Source organism: Vanacampus margaritifer, chromosome 15 (assembly GCF_051991255.1).
Source record: "Vanacampus margaritifer isolate UIUO_Vmar chromosome 15, RoL_Vmar_1.0, whole genome shotgun sequence".
NCBI classification, from domain to species: domain Eukaryota; kingdom Metazoa; phylum Chordata; class Actinopteri; order Syngnathiformes; family Syngnathidae; genus Vanacampus; species Vanacampus margaritifer.
In genome coordinates, this window is record NC_135446.1 from 7,067,121 (window position 1) to 7,091,072 (window position 23,952).

General features: G+C 39.8%; 1 long non-coding RNA gene across 1 annotated transcript; it reads left to right on the plus strand.

Annotated features, from left to right (window-relative positions):
• Positions 1-11,520: 11,520 nt before the first annotated feature.
• On the plus strand, positions 11,521-17,665 carry LOC144035218 (uncharacterized). Its single transcript, XR_013288393.1, has 3 exons — positions 11,521-11,924; positions 16,793-16,895; positions 17,306-17,665. It is a non-coding gene; the product is annotated as an uncharacterized LOC144035218 (long non-coding RNA).
• Positions 17,666-23,952: the final 6,287 nt, after the last annotated feature.

Here is a 23,952-nt window from a genome sequence, read left to right on the forward strand (position 1 = left end):
TTTTATGTTAGAACTGCGTTGTTGAATGTCTTAAAATAGAATCTTGACAACTCACCATATAGAAAGAAGAAGTCATTTATCACAGGTTTTCAACAAGTGACAAGAGACCATGACGTTTTGTTTTGTTTCACCCTCTCACATACATTTAAAGTTTACCGTCAAACTGAAGACATTTGAATGATGTTAAAGGTTAAAGCAAGCCATCAAGTCTACTAGAGAGTCTTCTAGCTTAATGCTTAAAAAAAACAGTGCTGTATCTGGCAACGTCCAAATAAAGTTCCACATTCAAACTCTCCAAGGAATGCTGCGTTATTATCGTCCTTTCAAATGAGCAATAAAACATATTAAAAAGGCACCTGCGCTGATTAAAATGTTGCCTTGTGGCCCGGTGGCACCCGAGCGTCCCTGCACTACTCGCTATTCACTCATATTTATGTGACTTCCAAATTATTCTATAATTCCGCCGGGTTCCTCTCTTATGGACGGACCTTCCACTGCCGGGCGCTTCAGTATCACCTCTCGCCTCTCATTTCTCCCCGTATTAATAATACAAAGGCATCCACGAAGTAGGAGCTGCGCTTGTATTTAAACAGCAGCAGGTTGAGATGTAGCCAAGGTCGCCGCGAGTCTCAGCTAATATTCTCCCTGCACACTGAAAAGAAGAAGGTGAGGCCTTGGAATGAAGCGATTATTTCTTCCCTTCTTATTTTAAATATGCAACGAGTTGGCCGCAAGCGACCTCCACAGGTTATGCCGTGCATAACCTTTTCACGCAACAGCGATAGGATCTGCATTGTGTGTTAAAAAGAGCTAAATGACCGCTCGGGGATGGCTACGTTTGGACTTTTTGACCCGCCGTAATGGTGATAGTGAGTAATCGGTTGCTCGCGCAGCAGAGGGCAAAGGCGTCGTATCTACGTCTGCTCTTTGGTAAAGATGATGCCGACACTGAGAAGCAATTACGGCCCAAAGCAGGCTTCCCGTTGGGCGGTCGTCACTCAAGGATGCCAGCGAGGGTGACAAAGGCCAACGGGATGTTGTATCTGCTCTCAGACTAACGACCCTCACAGGTTTAAGATCTACTCCCCCTCCAAAAATTACTCTATGATGTGTTCTTATTATTCATCTCTTCCCTCACAGTAGTAGCGGAAGATCCTGAAGGACGAGGCAGAGTGAGCGTTGATTATTGATTGTGTTGCTGAACTCTAAGATCCCATGATTGACTTTTCCTGGTGCATGTGCTCGCACCGCCGACTCCCCCTTCGTCGTCCTTCCTTCCTGCCGACTGTCACGACTGTCTTGCCTGGCGTCGAAAAGGGCACATTTGTTGTCTTTGTTTCCACTTTCATTTGTCTTGGTCGGGGCTTTGTGCCTTTTTTCTGCCTAATATTGATGGCATAGTAAAAATGTCTGAAAGTTGCATTAGAGCAAGCGCTTCTATTGTCGCTGGAGGAGTGTGCAGATAACACCTGGCTGTTATTTCACTCTTTCCTTGGTTCTCTTGTCAACGTTGTAACATTTCTGTTAAGATGCCTGACTTTTCAATTTGATACCCACACAGATGAACCCAAGAATGACAGTTTGGTTAAGTTAGGAATGACATTTCACCAAAAAAGCTGGTCCATACACTACAAGATTACCAGGGTACACACTAGCGGTTGAACCAACCAACTTCTTATAGTTTGCGAAATTAAAAAAAACGCTTTCATTAACAATAATGAAAATGTGTGTGTGTGTGCTTGTTTTTAAATTAATTACAATAAACTAATAAATCACCATTCCCATTTTAGACCAGGAAAGTTTTCCTGTTTTACCCCTCGGTTCAAAGTGCCTGTGCAAATATATTCTTTTGTTTTAAAATACCCATGCACTTCCAATTCATTCAAGCAAAGGTTCTTTAACCTAAATGATAGGAACCTATGCAATCTAAACACAGTTGGATGAAAGGGTGTCAGGCGATTAAAACTTTTTATCTTAATTAATCACATGACTTCAATAGTTAACTCACGATTAATCGCAAATTTTATATTTGTTCTAAAAGTACAATATAATGTTTTTTTCCTAAGTTTTCATATTCTTGTTAACATAAAAGTGGGAAAAAAATTGAAATATGGCTGCATCTTTTAGTCATTGATACAGTAATTTCATAGTAATTCATAAAATTTAGTTAAAATTAAAAAGATGTACTGTACTGTAAAAATGAGTGTGATATTGATTTGTGTTGAGGTCATTATTCTGCCACGAGATGGCATAATTGCATTTGTAAGACATTGGTGACAGCTCAGTACATTTTTCTTTTCATATTAAGGGATTTCTAATCTTTAGCATAAAGTAACTTGTGAATTTTTTTAAATTTTAAAATATGACTTGACCCCAGTCTCCACAAATATATGCATTGTTATTACATTTATTACTGCAAATTTGTTACGTGGACGTGTCTGCTGCGTTGCGACTGGAATTCCCCCAGTACAGGCTTTCCAAGTAAGAGGCGGTCGTTAATGGCGCGTTAAAAAAATTTGTGGGGTTAAAGGAACTTTTAGCTCACTAATTTTGACACCCCTACCAATATTGGTTGTTCATTCGAACCAACGGTTTTGTGTACAATTTATTTATTTTTTTATCCATTCAAATTTGAGAGTTAAAACTGTTGGAATGAAGTTGCTCAGGCTATAAAGGAAGTGCTCCAAACCTAGAGTGAAGTGTGTTTCACTAATTTGAATTTAACAATTCTATGAGTGGAGCACGAGTGTTGTACAGTCACACATACATGTGTACGCACGACCTCTTGGGAAAACTTCCTCCCACTCTTGGGAGGAGGTCATAGTTCAGGGCCATGTAAACAACAGCTCCTGATTAGTGTTACATTACTCTTCAATTTTTTATTTGATTCTGATTGGAAATCTGACAGTGGCCTTCCCGTGATATGAAACATGGATTAGTGGTGTCTATGGTTTTAAAGGAGGCGGTGGGTGGGGGGGTGGACCATTGGCCATTGATTTCCAAGCTACTTAGTGCCTGTTTGTATGTACGGACACACTGAAGAGTAAGCTTGTTAAATGCGAACTGTGTCACCTGTCGCCTTCTTTGTCCCGCTTTTGTAAGATGATGGTTGTTAGTGTTTGAACACGACACCGACGTGCGATACGGCCGCCAGCTAAATAGGCCGATCATCTTCCTCATCAACACATCGCTTGTGTTTATTTTCCTGTGGATGGATTGCAGAGCGGGTCAAAAAGTTTTTGTTTTTTTTTTCCCTGAAGGTATCTAGTTATGCCAAAACAGTGCTTCTGCAAATGGATCATAAATAATTATTAGCAAGCTCATGTTCAGTGCTCTGGGCCGTGGATATAGCTTGTTTAGTTTCAAACACACCCCAATCAATAGAGGCCTTTCATCTAAAATGGATGAGGGCACCATATTTCTTTTATTTGTCCATTTATTTATTTCATTTGGCACACGTTCGGCCCCTGGACTGCCTCATCCTGCCGCCCGGTACGAGTTTAATTGTGCATATCGCTTGTGTGCTTGTTGTCTGCGCCCGTCCGGGGAGCGGCGGAATTATGGATCGACGACAGGAGTTGCCGGATGATTGACAGGCGTGTTCCGTTTGGAGGTGATTAGGTGTGCGCGAGCCAAAGAAGAAGACGCATGATGGAAATTTCAACACCTCCAATGACACTCGAATGCCCTTCCCCCCGTTAGTCCTAATTTCTGCTGAGGGTAATTGTGATACATGATGAGCTGCAGACATGGTTGGCCACGCCGTCCACTGTGCTTTATCTTATTGTCTCAACATCCCACACACGCGTGCACACGCTAATGTGGGTTTATTTGGTCAATATGGCCTGAACCAAACAAAGACGCAGTTGATTCTGAAAGGAACAGTCCAGCATTTTCATTTACTGCAAACACTAAACACTAGATTACATTACCCGATAGTAGACTTTTTCAAAATAATAATAATTAGGTGTGTCAGGCGTTTAAAATTTGTAATCGTAATTCATCGCATGTCTTTAATAGTTAACTTAAGTTTTCATACTTAGCATAAAAGTGGGAAAAAAATGTTAAACTAATAGAAGTATGGCTTTATCTTTTAGTCATTGATACAGTAATTTGATAATAATTCATAAAATTTCATTCAAATTAAACTGAAAAAACTGTTTTAAAAAAACAAGTTTAATATAGATTTGTGTTGAGCTAATTTTTCTGCCACTAGATGGCATAATTACACTTGTAAGACATTGGTGACAGTTCAGTACAGTACATTTTTCTTTTACTTGTGAAATTCTGCACATTTTTAAAATGATAAAATACAACTTGACCCCTGTCTCCACAAATGTATGCATTATTATTACATTTATTACTGCTAAATGTTGACGTGGACGTGTTTGCTGCGTTTCCCCAGTACAGGCTTTCCAAATAAGGGCCAGTCATTAATCGCACATTAAAAAAAAATTGTGGCGTTAAAGGAACTTTAAATTAACTCAAAATTATCGCACTAATTTTGACACCGCTAATAATAATATAAACTGATATTATCTTAGTTTCTCATGACATAGTAAATGCTGTTCAGTAGGCAGGAAGTGAAGGACATACATGGCTGACAGGACTATTCTCTGTGAATGACATCCTTTGACATCCTCTGATACGACCATTAAGACACAATGTCGGTAAGTGGGTCATTGATGGATACGGATTTTACCACATCCAGCATAGTTCATTTATTGTAAAAACACATGTAATAAATATTTATTCTTGGTTTTTATTTACTATTATCTACATGTTTACTATTATCTACAATTTAGGGCATACATCTATCATGAAAAGCTTTCTACAATGGTCACACAAGATGATGTGTTTGTCGCACCACATAATATTGTCAACTTAAATCAAAGTTATGAGGCTAACAGTTAGCCATCTAAACAAAACAAGCTAGTTAGCCACACAAGTAAAATTTTAATGAAAATATCTATGTTGGACAAAATTTTGATAATTTTTGTTCAAGTCATACCATATGATGTCCAAATATGACCACTACATACCAGTTGCTAAGAGGGTAACTTTTTTTTTTTTTACATAGTGATAATTCATATAATTGGCTTAATCGGATAAACTTAGCCATCAATGCCCCGAGTACACATACTGTATGTTAAGATTTATATTCATGCTTGGTGTGCATTATTAGTGTTAAAAAATGCTCAGGTTACAGTTTAAATCTCTTCTCAAATGCAACTGTGTCAGACAGGACATGTTTTGACATTTATTTGAAGTTGTCACTTAATGGCAGAATGTGAATTGTTATAGGGCATTATATGCAGAAATATGTTTTGCCGGTAGCTTCACATTATGATGCTTATGGACTTCATACATTCATGGCCTAATTCTAAAGCTTTATTCATTGGTTTGTGCTTCTTTTTTTTGTTGCATTTTTTGTGTGCTTGAGAAATCATTTCTGTTGTAAAGTTAAGAAAAATGCTAAAGTATAAAGTATTGTAAAACAATCTAATGTTCTGCCTTAAATCCATATTTTTGTCTCATTCATTCATTATTATTTTTATTTTTAATAATTGCACGATTAATCAGTTATCTGAATTTTTCAGCATCAGGCTCAAAAAGTCAATATCGCAGGAAGTGATAAAAAATTGGATTGTAGTTTGGCCTCAGTGGTATTCTTAACACCATAGTTGGCCTTGTGCTTGACTAGCTAATATTATGACTCATTTATGACCTTTATCCTGCAACTGAAATGGATAAGGCTCCATTTTCTTTTTATATGGATCTCTTCCCGTCTACCCTTCTGTATACGGCAGGTGCGAAAATACTGATTAACCCCAAAAGGGGCGACAATAAAACACCCTTCTGGCTGTTACACGTAGCGATTTGAAAATAACACGGCCCTTAAATTAGCGCTCCATATTTTAGTGCCATTTCCACCGGCGGTGCTTTGCCAAGGCAAGGCCTCTGCAGACATCTCGAGTGGCATCTCACCTTTGCTACGTCTCTCACGCATTTGCATAGCGCCGGATGTCTTAGTTTTTGGGGTAGAATTACTTTGTACGGTCATTAAGTATGGGTCGAGACTTTGCTGAGTTTTCAGTTCCTCCAAAAAGCATTCAGTCATCTACTTCCTGCAATGGTTCTTAAACCGGGTTTGATGGAACCCTGGTTTATACCTATATAGTATGTTAATAACATTTTTACAAGTCAATATACTCTGGGAAGGTTTTTGTTCATGACCGCACACAACAGCTGTTTCACCTCCCAACTACATGCCGTGAAAGTTTATTTAAAGCAATCTCAATGTGATGAGTGCTTTCTCCGTCACCTCGCAGATTTATTTAAACCGTTTGTGCGGAATCCACCTCCCCCCAACCCCCCGCCTCCCTTCTCTAATCTGGCTTCCTGTAGACTAAACATAAAATTAAAAAGGGCCGTGCCGTATGTTTTATAGTAATCTGGCAAAGAAAAGAGGGGGAAAAAAGACCTGGCATCAGCGACTTTTGCAGATAAAAGTGGCACAGCTCCGCGGATAAAAAAAGGAATATATCCTCTCTAGTCAGCCCGCCTCTTTCTTTTCGCCTTTGCATATGTTGAGCAAGTTGATTAACGGCCGGGCCAAGCAGAAGCTAATTATTTTATTGAGCAGGGCGACGAAGCGGGATCCCACCCGCGGGGATTTGGCTTTGGCTGCAAAATAGGAAAAGGGTCCCCCGACGTGTGTGATGTGCGCACCCACCCCTTAACTCCCTCCCTCTCAGTGCCTATCCCACTGGGCTATGGCAGGATGAGCCCCAGGTATGGGTGGTCTCATCTCCCATCTATCAATAAGCAGCTTAATAGACATACTGGAAATGGGAGGGAATACAATGCTGTTGAAATTTGATTTTTTTTTTCTTCATTTTTTTAAGCCCCCACAGGTCAATTGGTTCCAAACGCCTTATTTAGGCACCCAACCCCTCCCCTCCTCCATCCAGCCCCTCAACCTTCAACTCGTTGCTTTTTTTCCCCTCTTCTTTCAGTATTTTGTCTTTTTAATTCTCACTCCACACCTACTGAGATTATAGTCTTACATATACAGCATTAACTTTGATTATTAATAGTGTGTGTACGTATAGTTAATGCTTTTATGCAAATGTACTGTAAATGATACTTCATTTATACCACCAAGTACCAATGCCATGTACTTTAAATGACAAACAGTTGTATTTCTGGGGACCCAAAAATGACCCCTCAAAACACATTCAATAACACCACCTAAAAACAATTGATTGAATCGATTGATACAGAATTGGGTCAACATGTAAATGGTACTTTATTTATATAGCGCTTTTCCATCTTACGAGGCCCTCAAAGTGCTTTACATTCGACTTCTCGTTGGGATATGTTTATATTTTAAGTCCTTTTCTCCTTTGCATAACTTTTATTAGATTCGGTTTTACTCACTGACTTCCCATGCAATTTTTGGAGCGGGAAGTACCCCCAAACCACGACAATCTGCCTATCACATACACCAAAATCCCCCCACCCCCACCCCCATACACACATACACACACCACACACACTTTGTAGTACACAAGCACCCCTAAACCTCTGATCCTAGAATCGCCTCTAGTCTCTTTTATATCACAAATATCTGACATTTATCAGGGGTGTGTAGACTTTTTATGCCTGTGTCAAGTCAACGCATTTATGGTAATACTAATATGAAGTACTTCATGTGTGTAAAGCTGCCTACAATTGCAACCATCCCATTATGACTGATAACGAGTAGTCGTCACCTCGCATCTTCCACCCGTACCTCCGGAGTGACCTTGCACTCCTGCCAACAAGCATCCGATGCCGAAGCAACTCTCTGTGTGAAGAAGCCCACCTTTATCCGTCCACTCTCACTGGAGCCGCGGACAACAAATTGGCCCCATCCTGTCGCCCTCTCCAAATGTTGAGGTTAGGCTTTAATTGTGCCATGGAGCTGGGAACGCGAGACAAAACAGCGGCGCCCGTGTCAGTCGACGTGTTGTGAATAGTTCACATAATATCAGCGTATACACAGCGGACACGCAGGCGGCCACCTTTGCTCCTCTCGCCGGTTCTCTCCGAATAAGAATCTGACATAAATTCTGCACATATAAAATTAGTAAATGCCACTGTAGCCGTAGTTAAATATCACGCAAGACCCTGGGGAGGCGGGAGGCGGAATTGGGGATGGTTGAAGGGGGGGTTACCTTGGCCTATTTTCTTCCTTTAACCGACTAGAGGAGAAAAAGAGAGGATGCCAGAGACAAAAGAGAAGTGATGGAGAGGAAGCAGCTGTACATCATCCAGGAAGAGGAGGAGCAATAGAAGGAGCGGGGTGGGGTGGGGTGGGGGGGGTTCAGTCATTCTTCACCCTCCCTCCTCTTCATATTGAAGCGATCAAATAAAGGCGTCATTAGGGGTTGAGTGGGCTCCACTCTGGCACCCTAATAAAGTTACTTTGGAGAGGGGCCAGAGGTTGTTCACACAGACTGTTGTGGAAATGAGCAGCAATGTCATCCTCAAAGTGGAGCCTTTACCGCCTTCATCCAACAGCGTCCACTCGCCAGTGTAGCTTTTTGGATGCGGACTTGATGGCACATTTGATTTTCTCATTTTAGTTGATTAGATTGTAAAAGATGAAGTGGCAAGAGGCCAACATAATCTTGATTGTTTTCATTTGATATTTGCAACAATAATAATAAGAATAATACATTTGAAAAAGCGTAAACCAGAAATGGGCAACTTTAGGTAGGGCCGCAATTTTTCGTCAGCCCCAGCGCACTTCCTAACAGGATATATGATGTAAAGTTCAGATGGAAACTTTAACCACATTTTTTTTTATCTTGAATGCTCACTTTATAATAACAACCAGGAGACTGCATATTCTTAGTTGAACTATTTACTGGATGCCAGAAAGATGGAGTACACAGCTGTGGAGCCTTTTCTGCTGAATGCGGAAGAAGGCCTGATCTATTCAAAATGATCTCTACTCTTATACTGTCTTCGCCACCCACCCATACAGGAGTCGGCTAAGCCTAGTCCATGTGAAAATGTGTGACCTCTGATGGTCTTAACTGGTTTTGACTGGATAGATGTGCCAGAGTGCAGATAGATAGAAAGGCGTCAAGTTAGGACAGGTCACCTATCTAGTCATTAAGAGGCCTAATCTAACAATGACAAAAATACATTTTAAAGAAGGGCAAAATATGTACATGTCTGCGTTTTTCGAACCAATGAACAGAAGAATATCTCTTATCTCTACTTGTCACAGGCTGGCTCAAAGCTGAGGGGACGCAGACAACAATACAGGCCAATTAAATGATTTATTGCAAATAATAAGTAACCCTTAACACTAAAAAGAAGTATGGGATGTGAGCGTGTAAATACGTGACGTGTGTGCAAAGTGCATGGGTGAATGTAATTGTATGTGCAGTTGTGTATGAATGAGACAACCAGATAAAACCAGAAAAACAAACAAGTGGTACCTGAGGGCAGAAAGAGGGAGAATGGTGAGTAAGGAGCACACTTTGGTTGGAATCTGTCATGGCTGAAAGCATCTCTAAATAGGCAAGACAGATAGTTGTGTGATGAAATTCTCTAATCATAATCATTTTATTGACCTAATTTGGATGCACAAGTCAAGTCTCGGGTTTGGCCAAGCTCTTGAGTAATGGCTGCCATCTAGTGGTGAACACTGTTATTACAACTCAAACCTGAATCCCGATATAGCTGGCGAACACTCACAAACTGCGGTCCTCGAGGGCCGGAGTCCTGCAGGCTTGAGAGGTTTCCCTACTCGAACTGCAGCTGATTCCAATTAACAGGATCATTATCAGGCTTATGCAGAGCTTGCTGATCATGAATTAGCTGTGTTGAAGAAGGGAAATATTCAAGACCTGCAGGACTCTGGCCATCAAGGAACCTGCAAACCCCGAAATCCACAAGTTTTCTATTTCCTGCTTGCCTGAAGTTCTATTAAATCCGACTGAGACTTCCCAGTGCGCGTTCCAACGACAACCTGTTGCTTCCACACATTGTGAGCCTGGACGAGAGCCAATGCCGGGGAGTCGGAGGACGGGGAACCACTTCCCTCCCCTCTTCCTCATTAATTTAGCAACATAATGCTGCAGGCAGCTCACAGTTCACCAACGTGGTGTTTACAGCCGCTAAATGACGAGCAGAAAGCCATTAAAGCTTTAATGTAGCATGGCAAGAGCGCAGCAGTTTGCTTCTTGCTTCATCAGTTGCACTCCGCCTATTATTATTATTATTATTTGCATCTGCTCGTTGTGCTCTAATTTGTCAGTGTACCTTTTGGATGAACGTACCTGATGGAACGCAGGACAATGTGTTTGTGATTTGCGGAGTTATTCCGCTGGCATGTCTTCGCACCGCATGCTCCTCTGGCTTTTGTTGCGACTGACGGCGGGTGTACAGTCGGCGGTGGTTGCGGGAACGGCGCTCCAAAAAGGCTTCATGCTAAATGACTCCAAAGCATTTAGTGTCCAACACTCGCAATGGAATTTCGAAAAGCATATGGAAGCTTTTATGTCATGTTTTTCTGGTTGATATACAGAATCGGTAACAAATGATAATGCCTTGCAGCTGTGGGATAAATAAGGTGTCTGTTAGTGGATGACTTGATGGCCTCCATTTAAAAAAATAAATAAAAATAAAGTCCACTTTGAACCACTCTTCATTCCTGAAGTGTAGCATTTGGCTTCATTGTATTTCAATTGAAATGTTGAGTGTCATTTTAGCCCTAATTAATTCATATGTAGTCTAAAGTATATTCTGCTGCATTACTTGATGTAGTCCAAAATAATTTAGGGTAACTTTTTTTTCTTCAATTATTATCTCATCTTGGAAATTTTTGTTATTCTCTCTGCGAAAGCTTAAATTGTCGCCCATCTTCAGTATTCAGGGATAAGGCATTTTAGTGCCTATAAAGTTATAAAGGTATTTTGACGCAGCTAAAAATGACATTCGTTTTTCAGAATTGGCTCTACTTTTTGAGATATTCCTTATTTTTGTTTGAAGAAAGTGCTAAAAATACGCAAGTTATAATATTGGAATTCTCTTAATTACATTTTTGATGAAGCCGCATCTCTCTTTTCAAGCATGTCCATACAGTTTGGTAAGCGTGGTGTTTACTACTAATACTGCCTACTTTTCTGGAATCTAGGGCCTATTCAAATAAATGGATGTTACTTTCGGATTTACCAGCCCAAAATTGTGCAGAAACTACTCAAATATCTTTAGCACGTGATTTTTTATGAGACCAAGAACACTATTGATTATGACTAATACGAAATCCAACGTGTTAATATTGGCGCAGGTGCCTTGTAAACTTCCTAGTTGCTCTCGGCAGAGTTGTCAAATTTAATCGATTAATCGACAAGTAATCAATTATCAAATTAATCTGCAACTATTTTAACTCTTTGACTGCCAGACGTTTTCAGAAACGGGATGACGGAGGAGGAGACGCAGGAGGAGGAGACGCATGCGCGAGATGCTGTGATTATCGCGAGACCTACAGCGAGACCGGGACACCCCAACATGGCAGCGCCCTGCTGCTAAGATAGAACTAGCTCTATTATGCTAAACTAATTCGAGTTTAACCATCATATATCTTGGCTTTTCTCTTTTCTCTTTCATCCGACAGATTTGGAATACCATCCAACGTGGAGGACCTCGAACGCTTCATTGACGGTTATTTTTACAACTGCGCGATGGAGGACTCTTCCGTCGAGAAACCGTCTAAGAAACCCTCTAAAAAGAGAAAGAATGACTCAGCGACGGACACGGACGACCTAACTACTACGGAGGTCTCGGTCAGTATGCTGGAGTCCATAAATAAAAAGTTAGAGGTCCTCTCCCTAATCTGCGAGGAGGTGAAAGGATTTAAGGTAAGTATGGAATTCTTCAGCCAACAAATAAATGATCTCCAACGCAACAATGCCGAGATACACGCTACACTCGTGACTGTTTCAGCCGAGTTAGAAACCATTAAAAAGGAAAATAAAATGCTAAAAGAAACTATTCTGGATGTTCAATCCCGTAGCATGCAGGATAATTTAATATTCTCAGGTATATCCGAGAACACCTCTGACAATCCAGAGGTTGAGATAAAAAAATTTATGACGACATCGTTAAAAATTCCTCAGGAGACAGTAAATAACATCTCCTTTCACCGGGTACATCGGCTTGGAGCCCGTAGGGGCAATAGACCCCGTCCTATTATCGCCAAATTTGAGCATTTTAAACAAAAAGTATTTGTTAAAAGTAAAGGACGGGAGCTTAAAGGGACCTCATTCGGAATGAATGACCAATTCCCTAGAGAGATTAATGAGCGGCGAAAGGTACTGTTTCCTATAATGAAACAAAATAGGCAGGACGGTAAACGGACTATGATGGTCGTTGATAAACTATACATCGATGGCCAACTATTCCGGAACCCCAACTCCACTCCCTGGCTGTTCTAATTAGCATCGATGGAACTAAACTTTGTTTGATTATTAGATGTATACGTATACATATACATATACATATAATATATATGTGGTTATAAAACCTAAAATATGAATACTCATTATGTTTACGCTATATTATAAATATAATAATAATACATAACTATATCTAAAAGTAGATTTAAACAAAAAAAAAAAATCTCGCTTGGGTTACCAGTTACTGGTGTATTATAATGTTGTTTAACTCCCCACTAACGTCCTTCACTTTCACATCCCTACCCGTTTTTTCACTGTTATATTTACTTACACATTTCCTTATATTTTACACAAATTATATAAATCACCTAACTACTTTGATTCTATCCTATAACATGCCAGTATTGACAAATGGCCTATGCAGATATTTACACAGGACTGAGCCTATATTGTTTGTATGCATAAATTAGTTCTGGTTTCCTGGAATGTTTGTGGCGCTCGCTCACAGGCAAAAAGAATAAAAACTTTAGACCATCTCTTAAAATTAAAAGCAGATATTTGCCTCCTGCAAGAAACCCACCTACAAAAATCTGAAGAAAAATTACTTATTGATAAGAATTTTAGCCAAGCATACTCTGCCCCTTATAACAGCAGACAAAGAGGAGTCTGTATACTCATACATAAGAATTTACTCTTTACTCTAAATAATACAATAACAGACCCAGAGGGCCGATACATTATTATTCAGATAACTATATTTAATAAGATATATACACTTGGCAATTTATATGCCCCTAATAATGATGATCCGGCCTTTTTCCATGAATTTTTCTCTCAGCTGTTTGATTTAGCAGCGAACTCTACTATTATTATTGGAGGAGACTTTAACACAGTCTTAAATCCATTAATAGACCGTTCTAATAACACAACATGTATAAGGCGATTACAATCTACTAAAGTAATAGGGGAATATATGGATGATTTTGGCCTCGTCGACAGCTGGAGACTTAAAAACCCAAATAAGAAGGAATTTACCTTCTTTTTGCTGTACACCGGTCTTTTTCAAGAATTGATTATTTTCTTACAAATAACTCTATTGCTGATAAAACTGTTACAAAAATACATCCTATTATTATTAGCGACCACGCACCAGTCTCACTTTCCCTACAAGTTGATTTTACCTTTAAACCACCACCAACATGGCGTTTTAACATCTCTCTGCTAAACGATGCAGAGTTTGATAAAATTATAAGGAAAGAGTGGGCAGACTTTTTGGAAATAAATGACTCTCCAGGCCTATCGCCATCTCTTCTCTGGGAAGCTGGGAAAGCAGTAATTAGAGGTAAAATTATATCATATTCATCTTATAAAAAGAAACAGGATCAAAAATTTGAAAATGACTTGGAAGATAAAATTAAACAACTGACGGATGAGTACGCAATAAACCCAAATGACCAAATATGGACTGACTTACAAAATACAAAAATACAGTTAGACGATATGCTAACTAAAAAGACAGAGTTTATAATACAACAATTGAGATACAACAACTTTGAATATAATAACAAATCAGGTAAATTTCTTGCAAACCAACTTCAACGCAATCGGGAAAAATCTCTTATAACGGCTATTAAAGGGACAACTGGTGAATGTACACAATCACCAGAAGAAATTAATCAAATTTTTTATAACTATTATCGCAACCTATACTCAGAAACTAACAAACCTAACCCTGAGCATATTGAGGCATTCCTCAGTAGCTTAAATATGCCTCAGTTAACTACTGAATATAAAGATATGTTAGAAGCGCCACTTACTATAAACGAGTTGTACAGTGCTCTAGATAGTATGCCTAATGGCAAGGCACCTGGCCCAGATGGTTATCCGGCTATATTTTTTAAGCACTACTGGTTAATGCTTGCTCCGCTATTCTTAAGAGTAGTAACAGAAATTAAAACTAATGGTTACATACGTCCACACATGAATACAGCAGCAATTAAACTTTTATTAAAGCCAGAAAAAGACCCCACCCTTCCATCAAGTTACCGTCCGATTTCACTAATTAACACTGATATCAAAATTATTACTAAGGCTTTCACATCTAGATTAGAAACAGTAATCTCGACAATTATTCATAACGACCAAACAGGCTTTATTAAAGATCGCCACTCTACTAATAATATTAGGAGGCTCTTTAACCTTATTAGCATGTCACAGCGGCATGATAAGAAGGCAGTTATTATATCGTTGGATGCAGAAAAAGCTTTTGACAAAGTTAACTGGTCCTTCCTCTTTGCTGTTTTAAATAAATTTGGCTTTGGGAAATCATTTATCCACTGGGTGTCAGTATTATATGATTCTCCCAAAGCTACAGTTACTACTAACGGGATTATATCTAAGAGCTTTATTTTACAGAGAGGCACAAGACAGGGATGCCCACTATCCCCTTTATTATTTGCAATATTTATCGAGCCACTTGCAATAGCCATACGCCAGGAAAGAAGGATTCAAGGAATTCACTCTGGGGTAACAGAACATAAAATTAATCTATATGCCGATGATATTTTACTTTATCTAGAAAACCCGGCGATTTCGTTAGGGGAAGTATTTAACTTAATAACTAAATTCTCACAGTTGTCAGATTATTCTATTAACTGGACAAAATCAACACTTCTACCTATTACAGAAAATTCATGGAACCCTGCAAGCCAGGACCCACATTACTCATTTCCTATAGGTAATTTAAAATACTTAGGCATAAAAATCTCACCTAAATTAACTGATTTAATTCATTTAAATTTTTCTCCACTTCTGGATAACATTCATAGTGACTTGGAACGCTGGAATAATCTTCCTATTTCTTTAATAGGACGAATAGCCACCGTTAAAATGAAAGTTTTACCTAAAATAAACTATTTTTTCTCAATGATTCCATTTAAACCTACGGCTAAATGGTTCCAGTTGTTGGACTCAGCCGTTACAAAATTTTACTGGAAAAAAAAAAAAGCAAAGATTAGTCTATCTACTCTTCAGAAAAGTAAATCCAAAGGTGGCCTAGAGGCACCAAATTTTATGTACTACTATATAGCTAACCAGCTACAATATATCGTTCTATGGGCACAACCCAACAGAGATACTAACTGTTGGCTGGAACTAGAACAGAAGGATTGTAATAACCTCAGACTTCTAGATTTACTCTTTATTACAACATCGATTAAGCGACATAATTGTTTTAAAAACCCAATGATCTCCGCCACCCTGACTGCTTGGTGGAAGGCATTAGAAATTACAAAAGCCCAAGTGGAGCCCTGTGGGCTTTCTCCCCTATGGCATAACCCTGACTTTCGAATTAACAACCAAACGTTTTATTTAGGTGTGTGGGAGCAGAAAGGAATCACACATCTTCACCATCTCTTCTCAGATAATATGTTTATATCATATACATCTTTGCTCCAAAAATACAAAATAACAAACGGAAATTTTTTACATTATCTGCAAGTTAAAAATATGATAAAGAAACAAATTCCAACACTTCAGGGTACGCTCCAACCGCCTGGCTTAGCTAAAGATATTACCAAGCTTTCTCCGACAACAACAAAAAAACTTTCAAAAATATATAAGTTACTTTCATATACGGATAAAATGTCTTTACCCATCTTAAAATGGGAGACAGACTTGTCTATAGCTCCGGAATCTGACTTTTGGATTCAAGTTTGTGAAAATGCATTTAAAATGACAAAACACACAAATTTACAACTTATCCAATACAAAATAATCCATAGAACATACATTACTCAATATATGATGAAGAAAATGGGCCTCTCCGACTCCGACATTTGTCTCCAGTGTTTACAAAACACTACAGACACTTATTTTCATGCTTTATGGTTATGCACCCCGGTTATGTATTTCTGGACTAAAGTCTTAGAAAAACTTTCCGCTATCTTGGACTATAGGATACCTTTATCTCCAAACTTGTGTTTGCTAGGTGACCTAACAACAACTGACCTACCACATAAACAATTTCAATCTACACTTGTAGCCCTTACTATCGCTAAAAAAACAATTCTTGTTAACTGGAAAAATAAACAAACTCTGAATATCGACCAATGGTCTAACCTCCTCATAAATCACATTTTAATGGAAAAAATATCGGCCTCAAATAAAAAACAAATATCAAAATTCATAGAAATATGGTCTACGTATATAGAATATTTTAACCTAATTCTGGTTATTTAATTCTGCCTGTTAGCGAGAGCCACCACATCGTGATAACTTACATTGATGTCTCTGCATTTGGCAGTTTGTTACTAATGGTTGTGTTTTTATAGTCAGGAACCCAGTTGCTGCCAACAGGATCGAACAGATTCACCTCCAATGGGCACTAAAGGCTAATATTCGGATTCACTGCATGCCAGGGGACTAACGCTACAGGTGCTGTCCCCCCTGGCTGGGCGTGGGCGGGTCTGCCCCTCGGTTGGGGCTGGGTTGGGGTGGGTGGCGGGGGTGGGGGGGCGGGGGGATCGCGGGGGGAGCGGGGGTTGTGGGCCGGTGGGGTGCCTGGTGGGCCTGCAGTGCCCCGTCCTGCTGCGTTGGGTTGGGGGCGCGGGCCGCGTTGGGGTGGGGGGCGCTCCTGCTCCGGGGTTTGCTCTCCGGCCGGTGGCCCCTGCGGGGCCCGGGGGTCGTCCTTTGGCGCGGCCGCGGCCTGGGGGGCCCTGAGGTGTTGCGCTTGCTCTGTCCTGGCGGGGGTCGACGGCTCCCCTCTTTGGTGGAGATTTTCATGCATGCTAGATCCACCACACCAGCATCTATCGAGACTCAGACACAATTTGTTTCTCCCTCAGGTCATTGATTCGGTGGAGGCTGGTGTCTGTGGATCTCACTCTGCTTCGTCTGTCCTTTCTACCTTTCCTCAGTTTCTCCTTTGGGCCCTTGAGGTTTCCCTGATTTGTTGGAGTTTGGATGTCTTTGGGGTTGGTGAAGGTTAGTGGCCCGGTGGGTGGTGTCTGGTCGGTGCTGGGCTTCGCTTTTCTTTCTTTTCTTTGGTCCCCCTTTGGGTCTCCTGGCGGCCCCACGACTCTGGCTGGATTTTGAAGTGTTCGGTTTAGGTGAACGGTATGGGAATTCTTATTTATTTTTATTTTTTTTCGCACGCACGCACACACACACGCACGCACACACGCACAAACACACATACAAAAAAAAAAAAAAAAAAAAAAGGGAGAACAATGATGATGACATTTCAAATGATCAATACTGAGATCTCCCAGAAAAAAAAAAAAAAAGAAACGGGATGACGCCAGTGCCAGCCGATTTAAGCATTTTGACTGATCTTTCAAGGTCCACAGAAAATGTTGTGTTTGGACTATGGAGACACACATACTACCAAATGAAAGATTAAACTCTCATCTTTCATCAGAAAAAAAAGTTTGTTTCTACCTTATTCCGTTCTTCAGTAATCAACAATAGAAAATGGTTAGTTTCACCGAAATGCTCTGTTTTGAAACAAAAAGCGGAGAAAAAGAGCTTTTTGTGAAACGATATTATTTCATGCACTCTAGTGAATTGTACACTTCTTTTTGTCCATGAATGATGCCACAAACACCTAAATAGTGCTTTACTTCTGTAATACACCACCACCAACAATGAAAAAGTGTTTTTAGATTGCAAAATACGTTTATTTCCATTCAACAGTGTAACAATTTGACAAAACAATTTCGCAAACTATTTACAAATGTGTGCAACTGTGGTACTATTTACAATTATGTGGATGTTTCAAATACAGTTTTTCTTTTTGCAACGCTCCCATGCGTGCAAGGAGACGCAGCAGGATTTGCACAACAGATTAGTTTCACTTGCGATGGCTCCTTTCGCGTGCAGACGTTACACTTTCTTGACGGCCTTTTTTTCCGGGGAATAGCAAGTAGCAGATTGTACCCACTCCTCCGATGAATATGCATTGGACTCGGGGCACTCTTCGTCGTCCGATTGAACGTCCGCCTGAGCGTGCTCGGCTGTGCTCCGCGTTTTCCGGTGTTAGCATCGCTAGCCGGTGAACCTTTATGACGTCGTCATAGCCGCCGCGTCAACGCTTCCAACTTCGGCGTCAACCTCGGAGTCACCATCATCATCATCGATGATGATCATCGTCGTCATCAATGTGCTCTTTAGAAAACTGCTCGAGCGTGAGCTGCTTGCAACCGGTTGCCATGTTCTTTTCCCTTCCCCAGCCATTGTCCCCTCTAGCTCCTCCTCACGTCTTCTACTGACGCCTACCCAATCTTGTCAAAAGAGTCATTGCTGCCATCTAGGGGCCAAAAATAGTCATTAGGCTAACTAGATCTGCTTGAAACTTTCACCACAGCTGGCCAAGGCTTTCCTCCACCCGTTTCAAAAAAAAAAATTGGATGACGTCTTTTAACGTCATTGGCGGCCCTCCGTAGGTTTTTACTTGACGTCTTTTAACGTCCATGGCAGACAAAGAGTTAATAATCAAGTAATCACTTGGAGCATTTTTTTATGTAACATTGTCCAAATTCTCTGATTTCAGAATTTCAACAGTAATTATTCACTTATTTCTGTAGTCCTTCGTTAAAGAACACTGATTATCTTCTGTGTTTGATAAAAATAAGACATTTGCAAACATTTGTTCTTATTATAGAAAACAATGACCGAATCGGTAACATAGTACAACAGCAATGCCCCCTTTTTTTTTCAGCATACGGATACAGACTATGAAATAAACACCAATCACTGGTTAAAAAACAGTAATCAGGGGAAAAAATGATTGTGTAAAATACACTTTAATTATACTTTATTACACTTTTAATTAAAATGAATCAGATTCGTCGATTAATCGATTAAAACATCTATAGATTAATCAATTCTAAAACTATTCGATAGTGACAACACTAGTTCTCGCGCATCATGTATGCATTTAGCTGTTGTTAAGACGGACGCAAGTTAGGATGGGAGCAGTGTTTGAAAAGAGTCCTCTGACGTGATTTGGGGTAAAAAGGGTAACTTTGACAGCTCTCCAATGCGCTCAAGGAAAGAGGATCTGCTGTGTGGAATGCGAGCGCGCCTCTGACAAATTGCATTACGCCGCAAATGGCCGAGTATTTTGAGAGGCTCCAATTTGTCATCTCCAATAAAGGCCATCGACGCTCAGCGGTCCGGGCACGTTGCCCAACGGCCGCTCCAGAGCCAAACTGATTGGATTTTAATGTCTGACAGCTGTCGGGAGCGGATGCGCATTTTTGGTGCAAAAGTTTGTGCACATCAATATGTATACGTCCAGGAGGCGAGAGGGAAGGCGAATGAACGCACCACTGGCTATTGTGATGAAAGAGGAAGAGGAGGGTCGGTGGCCCCATCTGGCGCTGCTTTCCGTTCCTGAGGCCTCATGTGAAGTGGTTGGTGTGGTCATGTGGGAGGGTCCACCTCCAGCTATGCAGGGTCTGGGTCATAAGGTTTTTACTCTACCTGCGGGGCTCTGCAGTGTGTGACGAGTGTGCTAATGTGGTTGCAGTCGAGTTGGGTGGCCCCTAAAGTGATCGAGATGACGGTGTTCCTACGTTATATACTTGCTGCATAATACTGCTTTAGAAAATTCACTTAAGAATTATTTCAGCAGATGGACACTGTTAAAATAGTTAATTCTCTGACTCAAATAATAATCATTAGTCCCCGCAAATCATAGAGAATAAACCGTAATGTCTGTCGTAATTTCCAGTAGCCGGTCTATGCTGTTTCCAATTTTATGTTAGCATTAAGCTAGCAGAGTTTTGCTAAACTAAGATTTATACTTTGGTCTGATGCATGTGCAAAATTTCATGAGTTTTCGGCCAGGTTTTAGATCCTTAAAAAAACAGCATAATTTTTTCTTGCAAACAGAGCGTCGCCATGGCAACACTGTGGGACGGAAGAAAATGCTTCCAATAACTTTTCATCTTAACTCATTTACTCCCAACCATTTTCACTGAAACTTTACTCCCAGCAGTTTTACAGAATTTTGATAGATTTTGCAAGGCCCACATAATATTGTTTTTCTATTGCTATAAAAACATGGAACCTACCAAAAGAAAGATTAGTCTCTTCTTTCATCAGAAAAAAAAAGGATATTTCTATCTTGTTACCGTTTTGCAGCAAATAGCTAAGCTTCATCATTATTCACAAATCTATTTAGAATTGTGAGTAAATGACCTTTTTTTCAACATGGCCCTGGTTGATCTCTTTTGCTCTGCTGCCACCTGCTGGCCGTTTGTGTAATAACTACCATTTCTTCAACCGTTCTTTGCAGTTGAGAGGCCGCATCAAATCCCTCTGGATGATCTAGCATTAAAAAAAAAAAAAACATTTAAAAAATTTATAAATATGTCGTTGGGACACTTAAAGCCTTTAAAATAGAAAGTATTTATACGTTTTTGGGAGCAAATGAGTTTAAGGGGAGACTTTTCAACAGTAAGAAGATGATATTTTGTCTATAATTAATGTGGTGATGTCATTGTTTTTCATGAACAATCTATACATTTAAAAACTAGTTTTTCCACTTGCTGTCGACTGAAGATGACATCACCCTACCCAGAAAACAGTTGAGCTATGATTGGTTGTTACCTATTTCCTCAGCACAGGTGATGTCATCTTCAGTTGACGGCAAGTGGAGAAATTGTTTTTTAAAGGTATTAATTGGACATGAAAAATAATAAAGTTATCAAATTAATTCCTGACAAAATGTTAACTTTTTACTGCTGAAAATAGCTGGATGAGTCAAGCATCTTTCGATGAAATGCACAAAGTTTGAAGGCGACCGGAGACATTCTGTAGGAGGAGTTTGTTAAAATGACGTCTATAAAAGACCACACAAAAAAAGAGTCTTGAAACGTACATATTTGTATGGTGTATTACACCAGTTCCTACTTTCAAAGCCTGACATATTTGTGCATGTCTCTTATCAGTTGTGCAGTGGATCAAGCGTTCAGCCTTGAGCTCCTTGTCGCAGATTAGCAGCCATTAGCAGTCTGTGCTTGTCTCGTCCCCCTGCAATCGATTTGACGACGAGCCGCAGTCAAACACACGTTAATGATGCAAACAACACAACCGCGCATACGCCCAATCGTCCCTGGATTGTCAGGAACGGGAACAGGGATTATCCTTTGACAGCACAAACAAAGACATATGATTAGTTGCCATATTGTTACGCATGATATTTATCCCCGTTGATTTAGTTTGATGAGAACAATCCGATTAAAAACAATGGCGCACTCCTCTGTGAAGGGTGTGTGTCGTAAAGATTAATATTTAACGCGCTAATTCATTTATGACACGCAAAATAAAAGGAGAGCAACGACGTTGATATTTTCATTTGTTTGTTTGCGAGGCATCAGAGAAGCGAGCGCTAAAGACAACGCACTGAATAATAAAACAAACGACAGCACGTGTGCCAACACGTTTTGAATATATATTATTTACACAAACGGCGTTGAAGAGTAAGCAGTTTGTTTACTAAATATGTGTTTGGGCCCGGATGAAAACACAGCACTTGCATAATTCATGGGACGCTTGCTTTTGTTGGTTCGTGTAAGTCAAGCGCCACAAAACGTGTCGGTGCAGGCGCATCCCCGCACATGAAAAATAAAACCCGTACAAAAAAACTCATCAATATTGCACATTGTGCTCTGGAGTCTGTGGGGGTGTGTTTTGCGTACAGTTTTTTTTTTTTTTTTTACTCCTCACTAATTAATTTTAGGGCTAATTCATAAGACTGATGTATTGCAAATAAAATGTACCCATTTCAATTACTTAAAATGTTATATAAACAGACCAATAAAGTTTGTGCTGTACATTTGCATGAGTGTTTCATCTGAAATATGTAACACATCCAATATATAAACCATGAATAGATTTTTTTATGTACTTCAGAATGACTGAATCCAAGTTTAGAATACCTAAGAGCATGAACATGAATTACTCCAATGTTTATTTAAAATAATTACCAGTTCATACACTTGATCCTATTCAAACCTCATTCATAAATAATTTGACGATTTCAAAATTTTAACACTCTTTTATATTTATTACACATGTTTAAGAATACAACATTCAATGGCAAAATACAACATTTAAAAAGGGGGGGAAACATTTAAAAAGAAGAAGAATTAAAGACCTTTAAAAGCAAAATAAAGAAATTTAAAAAAAAGTAGTTTACTAAGACTACTAGAAGACTATTACGTGCAAGAACATGATTTTGGAAAAATTGATTATAGAAATGCTTTAAAAGACCCTAATCATAGATATAGGGGGAAAACATGTTTTAACCTGGATTTAAAAGCCTTTGCACTTGGGGCTAACTTCAGCCTTGTTGGCAGCATATTCCACTTGTGTGCAGCATAACAGCTAAATGCTGATGCATCATGTTTGCTTTGAGCTGCTGGCTCCATTAATTGATCCGAGTCTACTGACCTCGGAACCAGACTGGGTTCACCCAACTCAGATGGGTACTTTAACTTTCACGTTATATTTCATCAACATTTCTTTCATGTATTCAGGACCTAAGATATTCAGTGAAATTATTGACCAGTAGCAGAATTTTACAAATCTGTTCAACAGCTGAGTGGGAGCCAAACAAGACGTAGCATTGATGCTAAAATATGTAATTAGCTCAAAGCCATTAGAAAGCTGGAACTATTTATAAATGCAGCTAGGCATGCTAGGAAAGTTGTCATCTTCTTCTTCTTTTTGTCAATTTCAAATGCTGTTGACAAACAGGTAGCATTTCCGCCCCCTACTGGAAGTGTGAAGCATCAACATAATGATACAGTTACATAGTGTTAATCCGCATCCTGTTTTGATTTAGATTTTTTTTTTAATTATCAAAATGTTTGAAATTCACAGATTGATGTGGATTTTAAGGAGCCTAAATAAACAAACTCTAAAAATGGTCTGATTAAAAAAAATAAATAAAAAAAAAAAAAAAAGTAGTCGATGCCAATAGTTTTTCATGATCCTGTCCTCCTCCCATCTGAAATGAATCCTCATTTTCAAGCCAGGTGAGAGATTGTCGTCGCTCGCGGCCTTGAGGGCATCTCAAGCTCCATTTAATCCAAATGCCAATTTGTAGCGCGCAAATAGGAAGGAGCTGCTGCCATCCGCAGCCGTGGCTGGCGCCTTGTTTGGCAGCCACAAGCGCAGCACACATTCATGCATCTGTAAGATGTTTGATTTGAAATATATATTTTTATTTAACACAGCATCCTCTCAGCTTGGTGCATCTATAATTGGAAAGGAGGGAGCTGTCCAGAGGTGTGCAGTTGTCAGTCACTCTTTCAGTTGCCCTCAGGGCCCCTGGCACTCCTGTGGGTATCAAAGTGGTGCTAATTAAATGTGGGCCCCACCGTACGGCCCCTCCACATCACGGGGGCCAACTGAGAGCCCCTCGCCTGGCTGCTGCTGTCCTCCCCGTGCCTTTGAGAATGCTGCTGCTTGCACTAAT